At 44.8% G+C, this 22,355-nt stretch overlaps 1 protein-coding gene, 2 non-coding genes and 2 pseudogenes across 3 annotated transcripts in view; 3 read left to right on the forward strand and 2 right to left on the reverse strand.

Annotated features, from left to right (window-relative positions):
- LOC102695046 (zinc finger protein 721-like) overlaps window positions 1-22,355 on the reverse strand; it is a 1,154,024-nt pseudogene that overhangs the window by 844,177 nt on the left and 287,492 nt on the right.
- Window positions 1-22,355, forward strand: part of LOC138242831 (zona pellucida sperm-binding protein 3-like) — a 496,704-nt gene that overhangs the window by 450,965 nt on the left and 23,384 nt on the right. The window lies entirely within an intron of this gene.
- Window positions 15,236-15,318, forward strand: trnal-uaa (transfer RNA leucine (anticodon UAA)). Its single transcript has one exon. It is a non-coding gene; the product is annotated as a tRNA-Leu (tRNA).
- Window positions 17,763-17,834, forward strand: trnaw-cca (transfer RNA tryptophan (anticodon CCA)). The gene has a single exon. It is a non-coding gene; the product is annotated as a tRNA-Trp (tRNA).
- On the reverse strand, window positions 19,778-19,896 carry LOC138219156 (5S ribosomal RNA; annotated as a pseudogene).

Below are 22,355 nucleotides of genomic sequence, written 5' to 3' on the forward strand. Positions count from 1 at the left end.
AGATACTTAGAAGACAAAGATATCAATTTATGTTGCATTTGTCTGATTGTGAATCAAAAAACACATATATTTAAACCCGCATTTGCGATTTAAATCAAAACGTTATTGAAATCAATATAAATGTTTATATTGTAACGCCTAGGTGACTATTCATTGTTATTAAAATGACTTAAATTCGATCATGTTGTGATATTTAGAAATATAAATTTGTTTGGTGTGAGTGAGGTTTTATTTAATCTCTGACTCAGTGATGGCCTGGCATGGTGAGGTGCGCTGGCAGCTATGTGGTGTTACGCAGTGGTGGCCTGACACGGTGAGGTGCCCTGGCAGCTGTATGATGCAGTGGTGGCCTGGCACGGTGAGGTGCGCTTGCAGCTATGTGACGCAGTGGTGGCCTGGCACAGTGAGGTGCGCTGGCAGCTGTGTGATGCAGTGGTGGCCTGGCACGGTGAGGTGCGCTGACAGCTGTGTGGTGTGGCGCAGTTGTGGCCTGGCACGGTGAGGTGCGCTGGCAGCTGTGTGATGCAGTGGTGGCCTGGCACGGTGAGGTGCGCTGGCAGCTGTGTGATGCAGTGGTGGTCGGGTATGTAGAGGTGCACTGGCAGCTGTGTGTTGTGACGCAGTGGTGGCCTGGCACGGTTACATGCGCTGGCAGCTGTGTGGTGTGACGCAGTGGTGGCCTGGCATGGTGAGGTGCGCCGACAGCTGTGTGGTGTGGCGCAGTGGTGGCCTGGCATGGTGAGGTGCGCTGGCAGCTGTGTGATGCAGTGGTGGCCTGGCACGGTGAGGTGCGCTGGCAGGTGGGTGATGCAGTGGTGGCCTGGCACGGTGAGGTGCGCTGGCAGCTGTGTGGTGTGACGCAGTGGTGGCCTGGCACGGTGAAGTGCGCTGGCAGCTGTGTGGTTTGACGCAGCTGGTGGCATGGCACGGTGAGGTGCGCTGGCAGCTGTGTGATGCAGTGGTTGTCGGGTATGTAGAGGTGCACTGGTAGCTGTGTGGTGTGACGCTGTGGTGGCCTGGCACGGTGAGGTGCGCTGGCAGCTGTGTGATGCAGTGGTGGCCTGGCTCGGTGAGGTGCGCTGGCAGCTGTGTGGTGTGACGCAGTGGTGGAAATGTTCACCATGTTTCACCATGCTGAAAATGTTTGTACCAGACTTTTTTGAGGCCTGTTTAATTGTGTCTGAAGTCTGATGTTGTAAATTTTATTGTTAAAAAGATCCATGAAAATGTCACTAGTAAAGTTAGCTGGTACTGTTGGTATTGTAAGTGGCAAGTAGAGCTCATATTTTAGATTTTGTGTAGTTGCTAGCGTTGAACTGTGCGTTGGATGCACATGAATATATTCATTATATGCCAGCGCACCTCACTGTGCCAGGCCACCACTGCGTCACACCACACAGCTGCCAGCGCACCTCACCGTGCCAGGCCACCACTGCGTCACACCACACAGCTGCCAGCGCACTTCACCGTGCCAGGCCACCACTGCGTCACACCACACAGCTGCCAGCGCACCTCACGGTGCCAGGCCACCACTGCATCACACAGCTGCCAGCGCACTTCACCGTGCCAGGCCACAACTGCGCCACACCACACAGCTGTCAGCGCACCTCACCGTGCCAGTCCACCACTGCATCACTGCATCACACAGCTGCCAGCGCACCTCACCGTGCCAGGCCACCACTGCGTCACAACACACAGCTGCCAGTGCACCTCTACATACCCGACCACCACTGCATCACACAGCTGCTAGTGCACCTCACCGTGCCAGGCCACCACTGCGTCACAACACACAGCTGCCAGTGCACCTCTACATACCCGACCACCACTGCATCACACAGCTGCCAGCGCACCTCACCGTGCCAGGCCACCACTGCATCACACAGCTGCCAGTGCACCTCACCGTGCCAGGCCACCACTACATCATACAGCTGCCAGGGCACCTCACCGTGTCAGGCCACCACTGCGTCACACATATTTCAGCGCCATATATTTCATGGATATTATGGAATATAATGGATGGATATCTTAGTTATCTTTCTAGTTCACAGGTTTGCATGCATAATTTAATTTTGAAAGCCACTGAGACATCAGGTACTACTGTTGTATTTATGAAAAAGAAACAAAACAAAAAACATACTAACAACTGTGCCATCCTACTCCTTAGTTAATACATTTTATTATTCATAAACAGTTAACATTGTTAGTAAAATATTTTGAATTATATTTAACCCTATTTTTTCTTTAGTTTTGTATTTAACTTATTATATGATAGTCAGACTTAATGTATATTTGAACAATGAAAATATATTTTTACAAGATTTTACATTAAGCACTTAAAATTAATATGGTTAATAATAGTAAACTGTAACATGCTGTAACAAGATCGGTTAAACTGCGAAGAAAATGCTTTCAGAGAAAATGTTTCAGGTGTGAAGAACATAGATCTCCAATGCAATTTCAACCAAACCTGTTCCCACACACCCTGCCCCCACTACCATTAGAATATACACAAAGCACTGAAATCTTTCGAGCTAATGATCAGGTGACCCGAGAGAGAGCGAGAGAAACACCAAGGGGTGCGGAACCAGGGAACTATTTACATGGAAAACGGGTGATCTCCCCAGACTGTCCGCCCGTTTCACTGTTACCTGGATACCTCTTTATTTAGAACTCACTAACACTGATTTTTAGTTTAGAAGGATTCAAGTAGGGTTTTAGATGAAAGGCAGCGACCTTAATCAAGCCCAAATCATAATTGAACCCATTCAGAGCCTACATTACATTTTAGCGTTTCATTCTGAGCAGAAGACCCTCACACCTGAAGAAGGCTTGCATTTTCTCTCTTCTCTTTTAAGCATGTGTACAATGTGTAATACAATTACAATGTGTAATTACAATGCTGTAATACAATTTGAATCGTATGAGGGTGGGGGGGGTGTCTTTCGCTGGAAATCTCGCCTGCTTCTACTTTACGAGTACAACCCCCTCTCTGCCGGAGTGCTGGCTGTGACGAATTAAACCGGTTTCACGGGTTTCAATCACAGACCATGTCACATGGGAGTCAGGAAACTAACACACAGCGCCACCGGATTTGATAACGCTATAAAAACGCTATAAAATAATGTGACTAGGCACAGAACAAGTTTAAAGCACAGTACAGTAATAAATGCTGACCATGACTTTAGAAGCATAAATTGCCTTACACTCAATTTAAACACAAGCTGTCTTTAGCCCTCTAAGCTGGTTCATACAGAAATGTAGAGATCCAGGCTCAGAACACACAGCTTCATTAGCGAATACATATGCAGGACAACTAGAGAAGACGTTTTACAGAGGATGGATTTTTAAAAACATCCCATCAGTGACATCACTGAAGTCAACTCCTAGGTACTGTAACTGTCGTGTGGATAGTTTCACAAGAATCAGACAAAGGTTTAAGCATCGCTTGTTCTAGATAAAACTGCAAAAAACAACAACAACCCATAATGTACTTCTTTGCGGCTCTGTTTGCCCAAATCATATATTCACAACGTGAAATTTAGAAAATAATATTACGTAACCAAAATCCGCAATATGGAAACAGAACCTGTGTAATTGTTGATAGATGATGTACTCGTATCATTTTTACAAGATGAACTACAACATTTAAAAAATGACTTGTATGTACTTGATATCTCTAATCAATCCATGGCGACATTGTTAAAGCAGAGTCCCAGTAAAACGAAACTAAAACGCCCTGGGCATACCGTTTCGCGCTTCTTATTAGTTGCTCAAAAGTAATTTGACCTTATGAAATGCATAATATAAACCTAGAAACATATACATGAGCAGTATTTACGTACTGTAGTATCGGTGTTAAGACATACCTCTCAAATACTGTAAATCAAGTTAAAAATATCTCAAGACCGATTCTGGTCATAATGAAACCATGTTTCGTGTATGTTTTCTTTAAAGTACCGAGACCAGCCATATACTGTATGTTTATGTTCCAAAATTAATATCGTTTATGGCCTTCACACGCGTTGCAGTATGCTCCTATTCTTTTTATGCTCAGCTACTAAGATTTCCCTTCAGTGGTAAAATTAGATATGAATATTCAATACTTAAACGGGCACAGTTAAGACATTAAATATACATATACATACTGTATACAGTACAGTTTTCATACAGTAATATGTTTATGTTCCTAAATCAATCTCTTTTATAAGCATGTGAAAGGCATGGTGAATCGATTCTCAAAAATTACTGTACTTTGCATGATTGGAAACAAATGCGTGATTGCGAAATGCTGTGGTGTTACTTTTACAAAGACGGTCAATGAAAAAAAGAATGTTGACCAGGGCAATACTTTGAGTTTACACTTACAGCTTGTCCAAGGTCATTCATTATTAATACTATTAGTAATATCTTCGTTAAAGACTTTGATGGCCACAGCTCAAACATGAGAGGTTGAGCTTTATTAGCTCCACCTTGCCGAAATTCCGGATACTATTATTTTGCTTGTCATATTATAGGAGAATTTACGGTAAATAGCGGTATTTACCGGTAACTTGCGGTAGACTGCGTACAGCGTACCGGAAAATAATGCGGTATCGCCCACGCATTTTGAATGGCTGCATCTGTATGTCCTCCAGCTCTGAGCCAATTGGGCCTGCTGGTGTGACCAGAGCTGCAGCGTCGCCATGCTGGTGGGGGTCAGTTCGGCTTTTCTGTTGGAATGAACAGGGGGGTTACATGATGGTGCTGTCTGTGGTCTGGCTTTCCTGCTGGTCTGGATGAGGGGTGCGTAGTGTGGTGCAGGTTCTTGTCCCATCCTGCTCTTGGTCCAGGTTGGAGGGTTGCACCGATTCTGAGTCTCGTTAGCTGGTATGGATGGGTTTGGGGGTGTTGATACCAGAGTGGTCCGGAGGGGGTGCAGGTGTCTCGGGGGCATTCTTGTTTTTCTGTGAGTTCAGGTTGATTCTGTTGGTTTTGCCACAAATCTCCCTCACGCAGGCAAGCGCTCCCGCATTCCTACGAGCTCTCCCCATACCAAACGTGCACGTGTCAATCAGTCCTCTGCTTAAACCCTCATCTGCCCCCCGGTCATTGCTCCCGATTGAGATTCTCTCCCGGAGTTTACGTACTAACTACACCTTTGCCTTACTACGACTTCTCCCCTGGACCTCGACCCCGCTTTTCCGACTACCGCTTTAGCCACTCGATTTTGTACCTTCGCCTGTTTTACGCTTTCTTGGATCCTGACCCCAGCCTGTCTCTTCGTTTACGCCTCTGCCTTCTGAATCCACACCGACACAACTTCTACGCCTTCCCGGACTCCGACCCCTGCCAGTCCCTCGACTACACTTTCGCCTGTCGATTCTGTGCCTACGCCTGTGCTACATGTGGAAGACTGAGTCAAAAGGTCAGGACAGTGACTGTGCGTGGGAAAGGTTTTCTGTTCGCACCTAAGACCACTGCCTTAGGTGCAAACTAAAGCCTGTGATTCCTCACACCCATTTAACCAGAGAAAATTGAAACAGATTGTAGGATGTCAAATGGCACCCCCCTGTCCTGTTTGTTTGACATCTGACACTGCCCCTTTCCCTGTATGTTCCTTTGATATGTTAAAGTATTGCCTACTTTTAATGTATAAAAAAGGAAAGTATAACTTCAGTATAAAGTATGAAGTCCAGTGAGCATGTCTTGAGTGCTACGGGAAACCCTTTCTCTGTGATATGCTCCCCTTCAGCTGATTGTATTAAAGATCTCTGTTGACAATCTCCCAACCTGAGTGAAGACTGAGTTTTCTTCGACATACGCCTTCCCGGACTCGGACCCCTGCCTGTTTACTCCGACTACGCCTGCGTCTCGCACCAACCCTACCAAGGGCACCGCATTGGATCCCTATCCTCAGCAGTCAGCCCCTGCATGACAGGTTCTGAGTGTCTTGGTTACATCCGTTTGTGTGTATAGATGAAAAAGCTATTGAAGAACACCCCAACACCCCCTAACCATCTCGGTGGAAGTTGCCATGTTCAAAAAATCCTAAAAAGATAATTAAAGTTTCACACAACAAAGCATGACTTTGAAAAGTCAGGAGGCCTGGCCAAATTTCCCCATTGGCCCTTACCAATCATGGCCTCCTAATAATCCCCCTCTTTGAATTGGCTACATTTCTCTTCTCTCCTCCTCACTGATAGTGGTGAGTGTTCTGGCGCACTATGGCTGCCGTCGCATCATCCAGGTGGATGCTGCACATTGGTGGTGGTGGAGGAGAGTCCCCATTACCTGTAAAGCGCTTTGAGTGGAGTGTCCAGAAAAGCGCTATATAAGTGTAAGCAATTATTATTATTATTATTATTATTATTATTATTATTATTATTATTATTATTATTAATGAGCACAACACTTGATTACAGTAAAAAAATCATTAAAAAATAAAGAAATGTTCCACAACTCAAAGCAAGGTTGTATAAGGTTAGGGGACCTGTCTGATGTGTAAAACACCTGGTTGCAGCACTGTGGCTGTTGTGCTTGAAGAGCTATTGACTCGTGAATAGCACCCTCCTATCACCATGTACCGCCTGTCTAATGGTGCCATATTGAAAACATCATACAAAAATAAAGAAAAGGGACACAGCCACAGCAAGATTGTATAAGGTTAGGGGGCCTGTCTGGTGTGTAAAACACCTGGTTGCAGCACTGTGGCTGTTGTGCTTGAAGAGCTATTGACTCGTGAATACCACCCCCCTATCCCCATGTACCGGCTGTCTAATGGTGCCATATTGAAAAAATCATTACAAAATAAATTAAGGGGCCACAGCCACAGCAAGGTTGTATAAGGTTAGGGGGGCTGTCTGGTGTGTAAAACATATGGTTTCAGCAGTGTGGCTGTTGTATTTGAATTGCTATTGAGCCATGAAGAAGACCCACCTATCCCAATGTATTACCTGAAGTGTTACCTTCAGAAAATCATAAAAAATAAAGAAAGGGGTCACAGCCACAGCAAGGTTGTATGAGGTTAGGGGGCCTGTCTGGTGTGTAAAACATATGGTTTAAGCAGTGTGGCTGTTGTATTTGAATTGCTATTGTAGCGGCAATGCTTGTTAATAAGACAGAATTAAGCGTTGGTATGCTGTCCTAAAGGAGGCCCCATCTCACCCTCCATCTCTGTGGTGCAGCCACAGAGAAAATATTCATGCAGGCTGATTTAAGATGTTTTCTTTTGATAAGGAACAAGCTCCCAGACACACTTAGCTAAGCCTGGCTATCATGATCAATGGTCATCCATTGGCGCCTATCAGTCTAGAGAGTGCCGAATGGACATCTGGACTGCATTCCTAAGTGTCAAGAGTAAGTGACTTATATCTCATCTTGATCAACCAATCAGGGACTGGCAGGGCGTGGTAATACCATGTGGGTCTCCAATGCCCGCCAAACTCTCAACCAATCAGCACACATCTGGGTCTTGGTCAAAAAGGGAGCGCAAGCTCAGATCGGGGCTCTCCTTGGCCATTTTCGTGCATCCTCAGAGACAATCACGTGACAACTGCTGTTGTCTGCAAAAGGACTTGGACTTTGTTCTAAGCGCGAGGCCGAGGATCCCGTACGTACTCAGAATTCTACCAACGTGAATGCTCTGCTTGATCAACGGCAGCCTACAGTTGGACTCTCGTTGACAACCTGAATAGCTTATTCAGAAGCAGCGCTGGACCGGGAACAAACCAGCTTCTTCCCAGGCAAAAGAGTGACTTGTGAGGACTCGCGGTCACACTCTGTGCATAGAGACTTTCTACTAGCCAGCCGGACTGCTGGTAGATCCCTTCGGAGCAACGACTGCCCTGCGCGCCGCAGTCAGATTCCTCCGCCCGTCCTACTCCGAGCTGCACCTCGACTGGTTGGCCGGTAGCCAGAGAACACCGACACAACGCCCATTGGACAACCGCTGCAACAGAGGCTGCAACAGAGCCTGTCAGCTGGTTTGGTGTTCGTGCCGGGAGATTCCAAATCCATACACAGTGGATAAGTAAACCCCATGTTCTACATTGCGTCTCGAGAATTCAATTGTACCTCAACACAAGTTGTTATCAATTTAATTCATGAGTAATGTATTTACTTCCGAGTTTAGAGTAACAGTGGGTAATAACACTGATTAGCGATTTGATAACCGAACGATATATATTGACATATATTCTCTGTTGTGTATCTCTTTGTGTTTGCATCTCTTCGAGGTTATATACCTTGTATATTGATAACCCTCACAGTAAGGTCTGCCGCTCGTATCCAGGCAGACTAGTATATCTTTGGTGCACAATTTATATTAATAAATGTATCTCGTGTATTGAACCCGTGTGTGTGCGTTGTTAGTTGTTCTGACGATTGATTTTCTAAAAGCTACAACGAACAACCTCGTGATTACTGTTACAATTAATAATTGTCTCAGTAAACCCATCAAACCACTACATTTAATGGCCTCCCTGTGCGGGCGAGTTTAGAATGAAATGAGAATCAATCGCACAGAATAACTGATGTTGCTGTGAGTTCAAGTTCAGCACAGCACCGCAGCTTCTATACGCGAATACCGGGTGTGCTGATAACTGCGTAAAGAAATCCCCCTGTTTTCTAGCATTTAGTGTAACGTGTGCTGATTGGAAATCCATCAGCTCGGGTGTTTAGATTCCATACTGTATTTTGGTAAAAAGGAACTCTTAAAGTTTCTCTGACGTAATGACAATGGTTGCTAAATTGTCTGAAGTGGAGTCGCTTATACGTACTATTTCTAGCGACGACAATCCTGGTTACTGGAGCGGTATCGAAAAGTTGAACTTGGATGATATTGAGAAGCTGCAAGTAAGTCTAGTAACTAAGGTAGCGAACCAGCTTAACACAGGAGGGTCTGTGAATGCAGTTCAGGTCCTATCGAGTTTCGCCTTAAATCTAGCTAAACAGCTGGAACTGTCTTTGTCCGAGCTGACAAAGTTTCAAAAGCTTCAGGGAAAGCTAGAAAGATATAAGGTGGAGCGAGTTGAGTTGTTGGATATAATCAGAGAAAAGAGAGTGAAAAATGAGGAAATTGAAGACAGACTCAGGGAAGTTTTAGGTAAATTAGATGACCTGTCTGCTAGAGAAACTGCGGCTGAGGTAGCTAGGAGAGACCTGGAAGCGAGCTTGAAAGAAAAAGAAAAAGAAATTGAGAGTTTAAATGAGCTCAGCCAGGAAAGGCAAAAGGAGTTAGATGCTGCCGTACTGGAAGCAAAACAGGCTAGATCCCACTTGCATGCCAGCCCACCTAGCAGCCCGGAGCGCTCACCCAGCGCGCCGGGAGGGGGTTTCTCCCGGCCAGGGTCTGTGGTCGGATCGGCATAGGGGAGATCGCCAAGTCCTGTTCGGACGCTTCGGGCGATTCAATTCAGACAATGCAGGGCGGAATGAAGAGGGTTGCGAAGAGAACATGAATTTCAAAGGTTTATTCATTGCTAATCTGCATCCCTCAGTCAGGAAAATGATTGTGATGCACATTGATGCAAAAGCGATGAAAATGGCTGATATTAGAAGGTTGGCTCAAAAAGCTTGGGGAGCTGAAGTCTCTGCTTCCTCAGAGCGAAAACCTGCTAAAACGGCCGTGTTCGCCACTAAAGCCAGCAGGGTTGACGACTCGCCTCAGCTTGAGGGAGCTGAGGTTCCTGAGCCCGCTAAGCCCCGGCGCAAAATAGGCAGGCAGGACCGCACTAAGCGTCAGAGCCGCCGTGAGCGCTACGGGGAAGGCAAGGGCTCAGGCAGAGCCTATCATAAGGCTGGACGAAGGGAGTCAACTACAGCCCGCTTGGCCCGGCTTGAACAAGCCCTGTTTGAGAGATCAGGACAGGGTAAAGCTTCCGCACCGAATGCTGGAAGCGTGAATGAGCTGAGGGGGACCACGCCCCTTCTCACTGGAGGAGGCGGGGATCCATCCCAAACCCCTCCCTCAGTCTATCTGATTGGGTGGGAGGGTTCCTGCCTGGAAGAAGGCTGTGACTCTGAGTTGGGCGCTGACCCCGCCCCTGAAGTCAAAGAAAAGACAGGCTTCCAACAATTCTTAGGGAATCTCAGCCAGAAAGGCAAAGCAAGGCCGCACCCGCAGGGTGGAAGGGATCCAGATGGCAAGAGAGAAGGTTGGTGATGTAGCCCTCACCCTTAGCCCTGAGAGGTCCTCTATTAGTGAGGATCTGCTTGAGCAGCTGTCACAGGGCCACCGCCAGGTGCCCCTGGTGCAACATTCACAGGTTAGACAGGAGGTCCAGCTGACACTGGGACTACTGCGCTGTGGACACACCTGATCCCAGATGCCGCTTCCCTCTGCTGTGATCCAGGGAACCTGCAGTCAGGTAACATTATTTCTCACAACTACCAGGTACTGAGAGAGACCGACCTGATTGTTCCTGCCTCAACGGCAGGGTTTCCAACACACCCAGTCCCCAAGAAGGGACAGGGAATGAAAGCCGAGCCGGTTTTCTTACAGCCACCAGCTCAGTCTGTCAGTCTGAGTCTGACCAACAGTGGTTCAGCCATACTGGAGCTGGATGCTCAAGCCACCCGCCTGCCAGCGCAGGACATCGCAAAGAGGGGTGTCAGAATCCCCGCCTGCACTGACATGGGCCTGGTGGGTGATAGCGAGTTCAAAGACAGTGAACTAACTATCCCAGTGCTGGGGCAGCTCCATGAACCCCTAGCGAGGGAAGGGGGGAGCGAGCAGGTGTCCTACACCCACGCCCAGCGAACGATTGTAAACATGCCGATAGAGGGATTCCTCAATCAGGAGGGGTACAGGGTGGACCTGAACAGTGAGAATGGGGTAACAATCCCAGATCACTCAGGTGCTCCAGATGACCACTCAGCTGAGGGTCAGGCATGCTCCACCGCTGCACCGCCCCCTGCAGGGTTCCTAGAGCACAGGCATGAACAAATCGAAAAAGCAGATGCTCTGTAAATGGAGGAGCAGCATCAGCAGCTGCGTCAGATCTCCCCAGATTTCCAGGATGTTGGTGCCCAGGATGCCACATGGCATACTGAGAAAGACACCATCTACACGCTGCGCCAGCTTAGAAAGGCAACAGTCACTCAGAAGGAGATGACTGGGATCAGCCACCCTTAAAAACTTTTGGGAGGACTGATTGCTGCCGCCACTGTTGTGCATTTGCTCTTTTTGGTAGGTTTGTTTGTTACCGGCACTCTCACCCTGACTGCCCCAAGAAGGCAGTCAGAAATGCCAGAGGGTAGTGAAAGACTGTATCAACAGAAGCAGCGGCTGGAAAGCCTAGGGAAAACCTTACAGGGCACAATATTAGCAGTAAACCTTCATGCAGCAGTGTTAAATAACACCCTCCACACCGTGGGCAGGATTGTCAACGTGTTACAGTGGGATTATGCTTACGTGCAACAGGTCAGAATGCTGATGCAGGATTTGCTTAGGGAGCTTAGTGCCACGGTAACTAGCCTAGCCATGGGGCAGATTCCAACCTACTTGGTTCCACTGTCCTTGGTAGAAGAAGTACCAAGGACCACCACTTCCGAGATGGTGCAGCCAGTGCAAGTACATCTTGCATACAGTCTAGGCAGTGCCATTCCCATACAAGTCAACCCCGAAGCCAAGGAAATAGGTTTCCTGTTGAACCTTCCCATCGTGAGTAGCAAGGATATCTATAGACTCAAGTCTATATCGAACGTTGGCTTCTGGAGGGGGGACATGCATGTGAAGTTGACCACCCCACCGCTCGTAGCTTACCAGGAGGATGATCCAAATTTGTACCTTGTTCCAAACCTGGAACTGTGTATATCAACCAAGGATATCCACTGGGTATGCCTAAGTAAGCCATTCCTTAGGGACACAACTCAGAGGTTGTGTGGTATCAGAAAGGGGGCTGCCACTGAAAAGTGTAAAGCCACAGTGACGAGCAAAAGTGAGGTTAACGAACCCCAGGTTGAGCAGGTGGGAAAGATATGGCTGGTCAGCACACCACAGTTAACTGTTACAAGAACCTATGACAGACATGACACAGCTACCGAAGTGCAGCTACCCAACCAAACAGTTTTTATACAAGTTCCTGAAGGAGCTATAGTGCATCTCAACGATTTAGCACTATATCATCTGGAGTCAGAACTGTATGAAACGGAACTCGAGATTGTGGACGGTTTCAGAGGACACAGCGTTGACTTGGATGAGAGAATCCAAGAGACAGTAAGCCTTGAGGGTGTACAGTTACTCGAATTTGTTCTCAACGACACAAACTTAAAAACTACGCTGGTAGGTCCCAAGCACAGTCGTTGTGGATCCTCTGGGGCGCTGGGAACAGTAAACGTGGTCATCTTGACACTGCTGCTGGGTAGCTGGATCATGGCTGGGGTAATGTGTTGGATGCTGTTCTCTTGTATCAAAGCCTTGCGGGGTAGTTTGAATGAGACAAAGGGAGCAATGGTGTATCACCGAAATCAGGTAACCACTCCCAAACGTCTGCCTGCTGCAGAGCTATCCGATACTGATTGTGAACTGCCGGAAGTTTAAGGTCTAGGGCTAATGATGATGCCCGATGCCTCATTTCTATGTACCTTATAACTGAGAGCAGGTATACGCAATGTTCTTTCCAACACTATTTCCTGTACAAATTCTCGAGAGGTAATGTGAATATTGGGTGATAGAATCCACCGTGGTACAACAGACATCACTTAACTCTGTTTTTGTTTTGAAGGAAACAACGCCTCAGGACCTCGTGACCTTCAAAAAGGGGGATATGTAGCGGCAATGCTTGTTAATAAGACAGAATTAAGCGTTGGTATGCTGTCCTAAAGGAGGCCCCATCTCACCCTCCATCTCTGTGGTGCTGCCACAGAGAAAGTATTTATGCAGGCTGATTTAAGATGTTTTCTTTTGATAAGGAACAAGCTCCCAGACGGGGATGCACTTAGCTAAGCCTGGCTATCATGATCAATGGTCATCCATTGGCGCCTATCAGTCTAGGGAGTGCCGAATGGACATCTGGACTGCATTCCTAAATGTCAAGAGTAAGTGACTTTTATCTCATCTTGACCAACCAATCAGGGACTGGCAGGGCGTGGTAATACCACGTGGGTCTCCAATACCCGCCAATCTCTCAACCAATCAGCACACATCTGGGTCTTGGTCAAAAAGGGAGCGCAAGCTCAGATCGGGGCTCTCCTTGGCCATTTTCGCACATCCTCAGAGACAATCACGTGACAACTGCTGTTGTCTGCAAAAGGACTTGGACTTTGTTCTAAGCGCGAGGCCGAGGATCCCGTACGTACTCAGAATCCTACCAACGTGAATGCTCTGCTTGATCAACGGCAGCCTACAGTTGGACCCTCGTCGACAACCTGAATAGCTTATTCAGAAGCAGCGCTGGACCGGGAACGAACCAGCTTCTTCCCAGGCAAAAGAGTGACTTGTGAGGACTTGCGGTCACACTCTGTGCATAGAGACTTTCTACTAGCCAGCCGGACTCCTGGTAGATCCCCTCGGAGCAACGACTGCCCTGTGCGCCGCAGTCAGATTCCTCTGCCCGTCCTACTCCGAGCTGCACCTTGACGGGTTGGCCGGTAGCCAGAGGACGCCGACACAACGCCCATTGGACAACCGCTGCAACAGAGGCTGCAACAGAGCCTGTCAGCTGGTTTGGTGTTCGTGCCAGGAGATTCCAAATCCATACACAGTGGATAAGTAAACCCCATGTTCTACATTGTGTCTCGAGAATTCAATTGTACCTCAACACAAGTTTTTATCAATTTAATTCATGAGTAATGTATTTACTTCCGAGTTTAGAGTAACAGTGGGTAATAACACTGGTTAGCGATTTGGTAACCAAACGATATATATTGACATATATTCTCTGTTGTGTATCTCTTTGTGTTTGCATCTCTTCGAGATTATATACCTTGTATATTGATAACCCTCACAGTAAGGTCTGCCGCTCGTATCCAGGCAGACTAGTATATCTTTTGTACACAATTTATATTAATAAATGTATCTCGTGTATTGAACCCGTGTGTGTGCGTTGTTAGTTGTTCTGACGATTGATTTTCTAAAAGCTACAACGAACAACCTCGTGATTACTGTTACAATTAATAATTGTCTCAGTAAACCCATCAAACCACTACACTATTGAGCCATGAAGAAGACCCACCTGTCCCAGTGTATTACCTGTAGTGTTACTTTCAGAAAATCATAAAAAAATAAAGAAAGAGGCCACAGCCACAGCAAGGTTGTATGAGGTTAGGGGCCCTGTCTGGTGTGTAAAACATATGGTTTCAGCAGTGTGGCTGTTGTATTTGACTTACTATTGAGCCATGAAAAAGACCCACCTATCCCAGTGTATACCTGTAGTGTTATCTTCAGAAAATCATAAAAAATAAAGGTTCCACAACCCAAAACAAAGCTGGGAAAAGTCAGAAGACCTGCTTAGTGTGCAAAACACTTACTTGCAGCATTGTGGGTGCTGTGATTTAAATGCTATTGGTTTGTGAACAGAATACCCCTATCCCAGTGCATTGTGCCATATTAAATAAAAGCACGAGAAAAAGAGATTCAGAACGCAAAGCTGTGTCAGTGTTCTGTGTAAAAAATCGTTTTGAACATCATGGGAGCTGTTTTTAATAAGCTGCTGAGTAAAGAATATTTTAATCTTCCTGCTGTCAGTAGTATTGTCAATATAGTTGACCCTTACCTGAATGAAAACGGCGTAAAGGAAGGGTTTCATAAATCAAACAAAGCTTTATTTCTGTGCTTACAGTCTGGGTAATTGGAGACTGCGCTGTTATGCTTCCTATGGTCATATACAGGTTATTCGCACGAAGCCGTATTGAACAGTATTTCTCGCGTTGTGAACGTCTGTACACAGCGGTCCTCCGGGTTCCAGTAAGTGCGTAATTACGCATCGATGAAAAACCGGAGGTTTAAAAAAAGATAATTAGCCCACTGATAGTTTGATGTAGAGGCTGTGGAAATATCCATAGGTCTTGGTCTTTAAAATGCATTTGGTTTGACGGCGTTCTGTGCTTCCATTGGGAAGATATGGACAAAAGAATATTCGTGCTCGGTCAAAAAAATGTCATAAAAACGAAAAAGTAAAGGCTGAGAAAGCATTCACAATGTATTTTATACACAAAGGAAGTATTCTCGCAACTCTAAGAGGTTTCGTGATTTATTTTTTTTTTAATTGTTGAATCATATTTAAATGTTAAACAACTGAAGAGCATATGGCTGTAAACCAGGATGGCCGAGTGGTTAAGGCGTTGGACTTAAGATCCAATGGACAAATGTCCACGTGGGTTCAATCCCCACTCCTGGTAGTGTTGCAATAAGTTTTAAGTGACAGAACACTTTGATGATTTACACTCTATTTAAATATGAATTTACTAAATTTCAGTTCAGTTCTCTTCACTCCCACTCCCTGGCATAACTGAGCTCTCACTATCGCATACTGAAGGCTTTACATGCATTAGCTGTGATACAGCTCCCAATAAAGACGGAATCAAACAGTTTGTTCTGTCTCTCATGGTGATCCTCTTCTCGATCCAAATTAAATGTTTAATATGATGCCTCGAGAAAAAAAAAGGAGTGAATTTCCGCCTGTAATGATTGATGCCCCATCAAACATTTTGTAACATCCCCGGAAGATTATACAGTAGAATCCTGGTTTGTGGCTTAAATTCAAGGTAAACAAGACTAAGGAAACGAGTTGGAAACTTGATGTCGAACTGGAATTTAAGTACCCGGAATATTTCACTACATTAGGCAATATGTGCCAGAGAGGAGCACTTTAAATCCCTTCGATAGCTCAGTTGGTAGCGCGGCTGACTGTATTAGAAACAGTTAGGAATCCTTAAGTCACTGTTTTGACTCGAGCTCGAAGAAAGGTGCTTTTGTGAACTTTAATCAAATAGTTAAAATAGCGAATCTTTTTCACTCAGACGTTGATCTAAAGCTCAATAAACGATGAAGCAGAGGCTCTTGTTCCGAATTCAGCTAACATCTGGTTGTCTTGTTTTGGCAAATATCTTATCTTTGAATTAAGGGACTACGCTGTCTGATTTGTAATTCAAAAGTAGATACAAATGTCACTGTTTTCAAAGGATAGGTACTTAATTGGCTTTATGATTTGGTATTGATTTTGTATCATTATATTATTACGTTTGTGCTTTCTGTGTTTTTTATCGTATTGTGAACTTATTTTTTAAACAAATGCTTACAAAGGCAAACACAGCACACATCTGTTTATACCAGCGGTGAATTGTACATTTTTATGAAGTACAATCTACTGTATTTTTAGAAAAAAATGGCATACTGTGCACGATATGTTGCAGAAACACAACCTGATATTTTCATAATTATTATTTTAATCATTTGACAAGTATGAGGTCCCGGATCCAAATCTTCAGTTATGATTTTTTTAAAGTGATATCTTCTCTTCCTCTCGTGGAAATCACAAGATGTGAGCAAATGTTTTTTGTTCTTTTTTTTTCACGTTGCGATCCAAAGAGCCTCAGACGCACAGTCTGACAGTAACCAAACCAGAATGGATTCTGCTGGGAGCCGGACTGAGCTCATTCTCACTCCCTGCGCTGAAAACAGAATTATCTCTTCCCCGAACATCGTCTACAGCTGCTAGATATTGCTCTGTGTCCTACTGCTCCAGCAATTCCTTTGACCAAAGACAGATCACTTGTGCGCTTTTAAACTTTTTGCCGCTACAGGCTCTTTGATGGCTCATGCTGATCGTCCTGTGGATCCAAAAGAAAATATTAAAGCTGATACTGATTTTTTCGATTGTAATTTGCATCTAGCTGCAACGTCCCTGGAAAAGATAATTTATTAGTTGCGTGCAATTGGAATCTTTTACTTTACGTATGGTAGTGGAAATAGTTTTAAAAATGTTTTCTAAAGAAGATTGTATTGCCAGGACCTGCCTTTAGCGCTCAGTAGCGATGACGCTGTTGATATAGATGGAGAAGAAATGTAAGATTAATTGATGATCTAAGCTAAAATATCCCTAACACGCCTCCTGTAACAGTGTTTGTATTCATAGCAAGTAATATTTTTTTTCAAACCCGAACGTTGCTTTTGCATTAAGTGTTATGTAACCATTAGCGGTTTTGGTAGCTTCTGAAGAGCGCACTTTTCCAAACTGAAGCCTATAAGAACATTATTCAAGATGCACCATGGCCCAGAACGTGCATCGGGACAAGGATTAACATCAATTGAAAGTACTCCCAAATAAAAGACTTGACGGAAAAATTGAAAGAGTAGGCAAGTATTAAAACAAAACCATAACTTTTCGACTTCCAGTCACTTTCCTGGTTCAGGCTATGTAAAATAACATAATCAGTGGAGTCATGCCGAGGATGTGAGTTCAAGCCTCACCTGGAGCAGCCTGGTTTTCTGTCTTGACAGGTAAACAGTGTTTTGTGTTATTTGCTAAATGGAGAGAGGATTCTGTGTTAATTGTGCTCCTCCTGGGAGAGGTCAAGATGAGAAGTTCATGAGGCTGGTGGTAAATATCCTGTCCAGGAATATCGGGGCTGTAGGGGGTCAGATCTATAGATGTAGTAAACACATCAGTGGAGACGGTGTGTCTGCTCTCTGTGAGAGAGCCGGGCGGAAAGAATAATCTGTGGTCTGGGAAGAAGAGACCCTTGTTGGAAGAGCGGCGCTCCTCACAGGAGAGAATGAAAAAAATCTTTTTCAGGGACGCTGATTGTTCTCTTTGGGGGAATTAAAAGCACTTGCAGCCAGTGACCTCGTGGCGCAATGGTAGCGCGTCTGACTCCAGATCAGAAGGTTGCGTGTTCAAATCATGTCGAGGTCAGCTGATGTGTTAGCAAGTGCTGTGCTGTGCCGAACCCAGAAACTACCCCACGCAGTTGAGTTTTATCTGTACACCACTTAGGTAATCTGAATGAAATAACAGAGCAGTACGGAACACCCAGTCAGGAGCTTATGCAGCGAATCATCTTTAACACGACAAGAGAAAAGGCACCCTGCACAAAAAGCCTGATTTAAATCACACAACCCCGGTAGAAGTCGAATCGACAATCTTATAAACCGAAATCAGACGCGTTATCCATTAAACCACTAGCCCGTCACGTAAATGAATTGCACCATGGTGAGTTCTGCGCTGCTACTAGTAATACCCCACCCCCATCTTAAATTTTAAGTGAGAAACTTATTTTCTACATTTTTGTCAGTTTTAAAACTAGGAGTATACGGCACTCTGCACAGTGTACGAAGTAAATTACTTTCGCAGTAATTAATTTATTTATTATATTTATTAATAAAATAATAATATAAATTTACTTCGTACACTATGCAGAGTGCCGTATACTCCTAGTTGCGGCACACACGACATATACAGTAAAAAGCCTCAGGCACTGTGTTAGATGTGTTTTCAACGTTATATATGCATTTATTAATTTCGTCGATTTTACGGTTGCAATTCGACATTGATTATACGTCGCAGCGACGTATATATACATATAGCTGTATTTTCGCCGCGAATATACGTATATTTGACGAATCACTGCCCACTGGGAATAGGTTTATTCCATGCTGAAAAGAGAATAGAGAAATCATAACGTGTCAGCTGTGAAACCTTCTTCAGGTTTGTTTTCTCTCTTCTCTTTTCAGCATGCAATAAACCTACAGTATTACTTGTTCCTTTGCAGATACGAATGCTGACGTAGCTACATACCTGAATATATTAAACGTTTCATCTATATGATCAACATAATGTTCTCCTGAATAACTACTCGAAAGAAGCCACAGCTCAGGTGTTCGTGGATTTTAACTCCAGACTGCGAACCGACAGCTGACACAGGTCTTTTACAGAACCGTTTTGATTTTCTCTACTTTGTCCCCGTAACGTCATTGTCCTGCTCGTAGCCGAGCCCGACACACGGTACCGTCTGGTTTCTGTCGCTTGGCGGGTCTGTGTGGGTTCTAATGCCCCAGTATTATGACGGGGACACTGGACTGTAAACAGGTGCCGTCCTTTGGCTGAGACGTAAAACCGAGGTCCTGACTCTGTAGTCATTAAAAATCCAAGGCCGTCTCTCGAAAGAGTAGGGTAGTAGTGTAATCCCGGCATCCTGGCCAAATTTCCCATTGACCCTTACCAGTCATGGCCTCCTAATAATCCCCATCTCTGAACTGGCTTCATCACTCTGCTCTCCTCCCCACTAATAGCTGATGTGTGGTGAGCGTTCTGGCGCACTATGGCTGCCATTGCATCATCCAGGTGGGGCTGCACATTGGTGGAGGGGAGTCCCCATTACCTGTAAACCGCTTTGAGTGGAGTGTCCAGAAAAGCGCTATATACATTTATTATTATTATTATTATTATTATTATTATGTAAAATGCAATAAAAATATCATGTTTGATAAATGTAAAAACTGATAAAGCTAATGCTTTTTTCAGGGCTATATCTACTTTAAAAAAAAAAGAGAAGTCTGTCGCGATTGTGAAATTTGGAGAACATGCACCAGTGGGTGCCTTCACATCTCCAGCTTCAGTCTCGCCTGTAGCTGCAAGAAGGTTAAAAGCGCACAAGTGATCTGTCTGGCGATAAACCTTTCCTCGATCCTTTGCGGACTTGTAAAACTGTTCATGATCAGAATAAAAAACGCTCACGCTAATACACAAGCACCCGTGTCTCGCCAAAGCTGACAAATAAACAGACGGAAAAGCCGCACTGCACGTGTGAACAGGGGAATGAGCGAGCGAGCGGGGATAGGGCGCCTCCTGAGCTTAAAAGCTTACACCACCTGGTATTCCCAGGCAGTCTCCCATCCAAGTACTAACCAGGCCCATCTCTGTTTAGCTTCCAAGATCAGACAAGATCAGGTGTGCTCAAGGGGGTGTGACCGTAAGGGAGAGCAAGGCTCGCTGGCACCCTTCTTATAGAGAGGACAGCTCTGTCACCTCTTTTACGACGCTGCTTTTTTTCCCTTGCGTTTTTCTCTTCTTCCCACGTTCTCTCTCTTCACTGCCTTCGTCCCCGCTCTATTTCACTTCAGCCTTTCACTCTTGCTTCCTTCCAATGAGGACGGAGCTGCGGGAGAAAGGGCGCTATAGAGGATCGCTGTGGAGAGCTGCTGCTGTGCTTTGACATCTGAGCTCTGTGGAAAACGATCTCAATACAATTCTGAAAAACGCGACTCCCCGAACGCCAGCCGAACAAGTCTTGAAGTGGAAATCTAATAAGTAAATTGTTTCTTAAAATGTAGAGAGCTTTGCAAAAAATATATTGGTGCTTTAAGATAATATATTTCAAGGATGTAAATGCCGTGCTACAGTACCTGCTGAATTTTTTGAAAACAGTGCATCAACAAAGTACACTGTTTAGGTTACTTTAGATGTCAATGTACCAAAACAAGATATGCTGTCTGGGACGTTAGAATTAGCTGATAGTAACTTATTAGCTTTGAATAACAAATCTAGTGCTTCTTCTCTCGCTTTTTGATGTAATCTGATTTCTCTTAGGGAAAGGGGAACTTTTAGAAGGGACAAAGCGCTGAGCTTTTTTACAGCGCAACGTCTTATACAAACCCTGTACTGCTTGTAACAAATTGAGTCACTTTGCGAAGTGGCAGCAGGGCTTGCAATATTGAAATAAAGACCTTACTCAGGTGAGAACTCTCTCTTGTGGCTTTCTTGATAGTTCCATGACAATTTGGGGGCTCGTCCAGGATCAGAAACCTGAACGCGAACGGCTGCTGAAACTCCATCCGGACCCGGACAATTTTAGTAAAATTGGACGAACCTCGGAGAATAAATTGTTTATCCTGCCAGAGACGCATCTGGAGAATTGGCAGCTGTCTGACGCCAGTAAGTGATCCTTAAAAAATAATAGTTTTAGAAGCGAGCCACAGGGGTGTTCTCACGCGGGATTGATGAGTCTGGGACTCATATAAAGAACTTATCTTAACACAGACGTGTGGTTTTTGCTCTGCGGAGTAGTTGATGTGATAAGGTTCTAAGTAAGGCACTGATCGGTAAAAATGGGAAATTAAAATTCAAAGATGAAAATGGGACCGAGCAGTCCAGCAAAAGTACATGTACGACAAATTCAGAGAAACAATTATAGCCTGGGTTAGAGTAAAAAAAAATGTTTTATGTTCATGAACTGTAAAGCTAGGGTAATAGGTGTAAGGGAACTTGCACATAATTTATATATGATAATTAGGGGCCCATAACTATGAAGGATCTTTGTAAGTGAATCAGAATGGACAGAGGAAAGTTGAATTAGGAAAAAGAAGTTTCCTGAAGAAGGGGAAACTTAGAAGAGAAGGAGAAGAAAGGAAAGAAAGTGAATTGGAAAACTTATGTAATGGAAAGAGGAATCGCAGAAATAATGGGAAGCTTCAAAAAAGACTAGTCTTGAAACTAAAGAACAGCAAGCTGCAGCTAAAGTCATGGCCATACCTTCTAAAAAGAAAAAGTCTCCACCGAAACTAGAAAGCGGTCCAGAGCCAAATCCTTTTCTCTTGTTCGTGAAATGCCAATGTGCACTTTTACAGGTCCAGAAGGAACTCCAGCATATGTACATTGACATTGGTCTCCTAGTGAATTATTTGCATTAGTTAAGTCTTTTCCTAAATTGCCTGATGACCGTAAAGAATTTCGAAGAAAGGCAAGCCTTGTTCTTGATTGTCTTAAGCCTAATTACAGTGACATAACCTTGTTGCTAGATTATATTGTTCCTAAAGGTTTACAACGTCCTCTAAAAAGGAGGAGGCAGATTGGCGGATACATGACCCAAATGATGAAGAAGTATCCATCTAAATTAAACCACACAGACATGGAGAGGAAAAGTTAGGCGGCCGCTTCTAAAAAGAGATAAGGACTCCTCTTTTCTAAAAAGTCCCTTGTCCTCTCCACGTTGCTGTGGTGCTGAAGCGAGTACAACAGAAAAATGAGTTAATGGTGTATGTGCTTTTAGATGCCTGTTTTGTGAAGGTGGGGTAGAAAAAGAGGGATTGCTGAAGGAATAGCGTCTCGCCCTGCCCGTGCGAAACAATCCAGGTGTTGCATCCTGGTACACAACTGCAGTACGGCTGAAGGTAGTAACTAGAACTGTACTCGCAGAAGAGCCGAAAATGGTAACTCGATTCAACTGTGTGTTTAAAGCCAGGATTTGGAACCTGGTCCGTGTTCCCGAATTGTGATAGTTCGTCAGTTTGTCTCGACTGGGGGGTTCCGCGGGGCGCGTGGGAGACGTGAAAATGGTTTGGTGTGAAGAAAAAAAAAGTTTGATTAATCCAAAGTGAAACTTAAAAGAAATATGTCAGACGGAATTTAGGCTGAACAGGAATGTAGAAAAGTGTATGA

This window comes from Lepisosteus oculatus, chromosome 14 (assembly GCF_040954835.1).
Source record: "Lepisosteus oculatus isolate fLepOcu1 chromosome 14, fLepOcu1.hap2, whole genome shotgun sequence".
Lineage (NCBI taxonomy): Eukaryota > Metazoa > Chordata > Actinopteri > Semionotiformes > Lepisosteidae > Lepisosteus > Lepisosteus oculatus.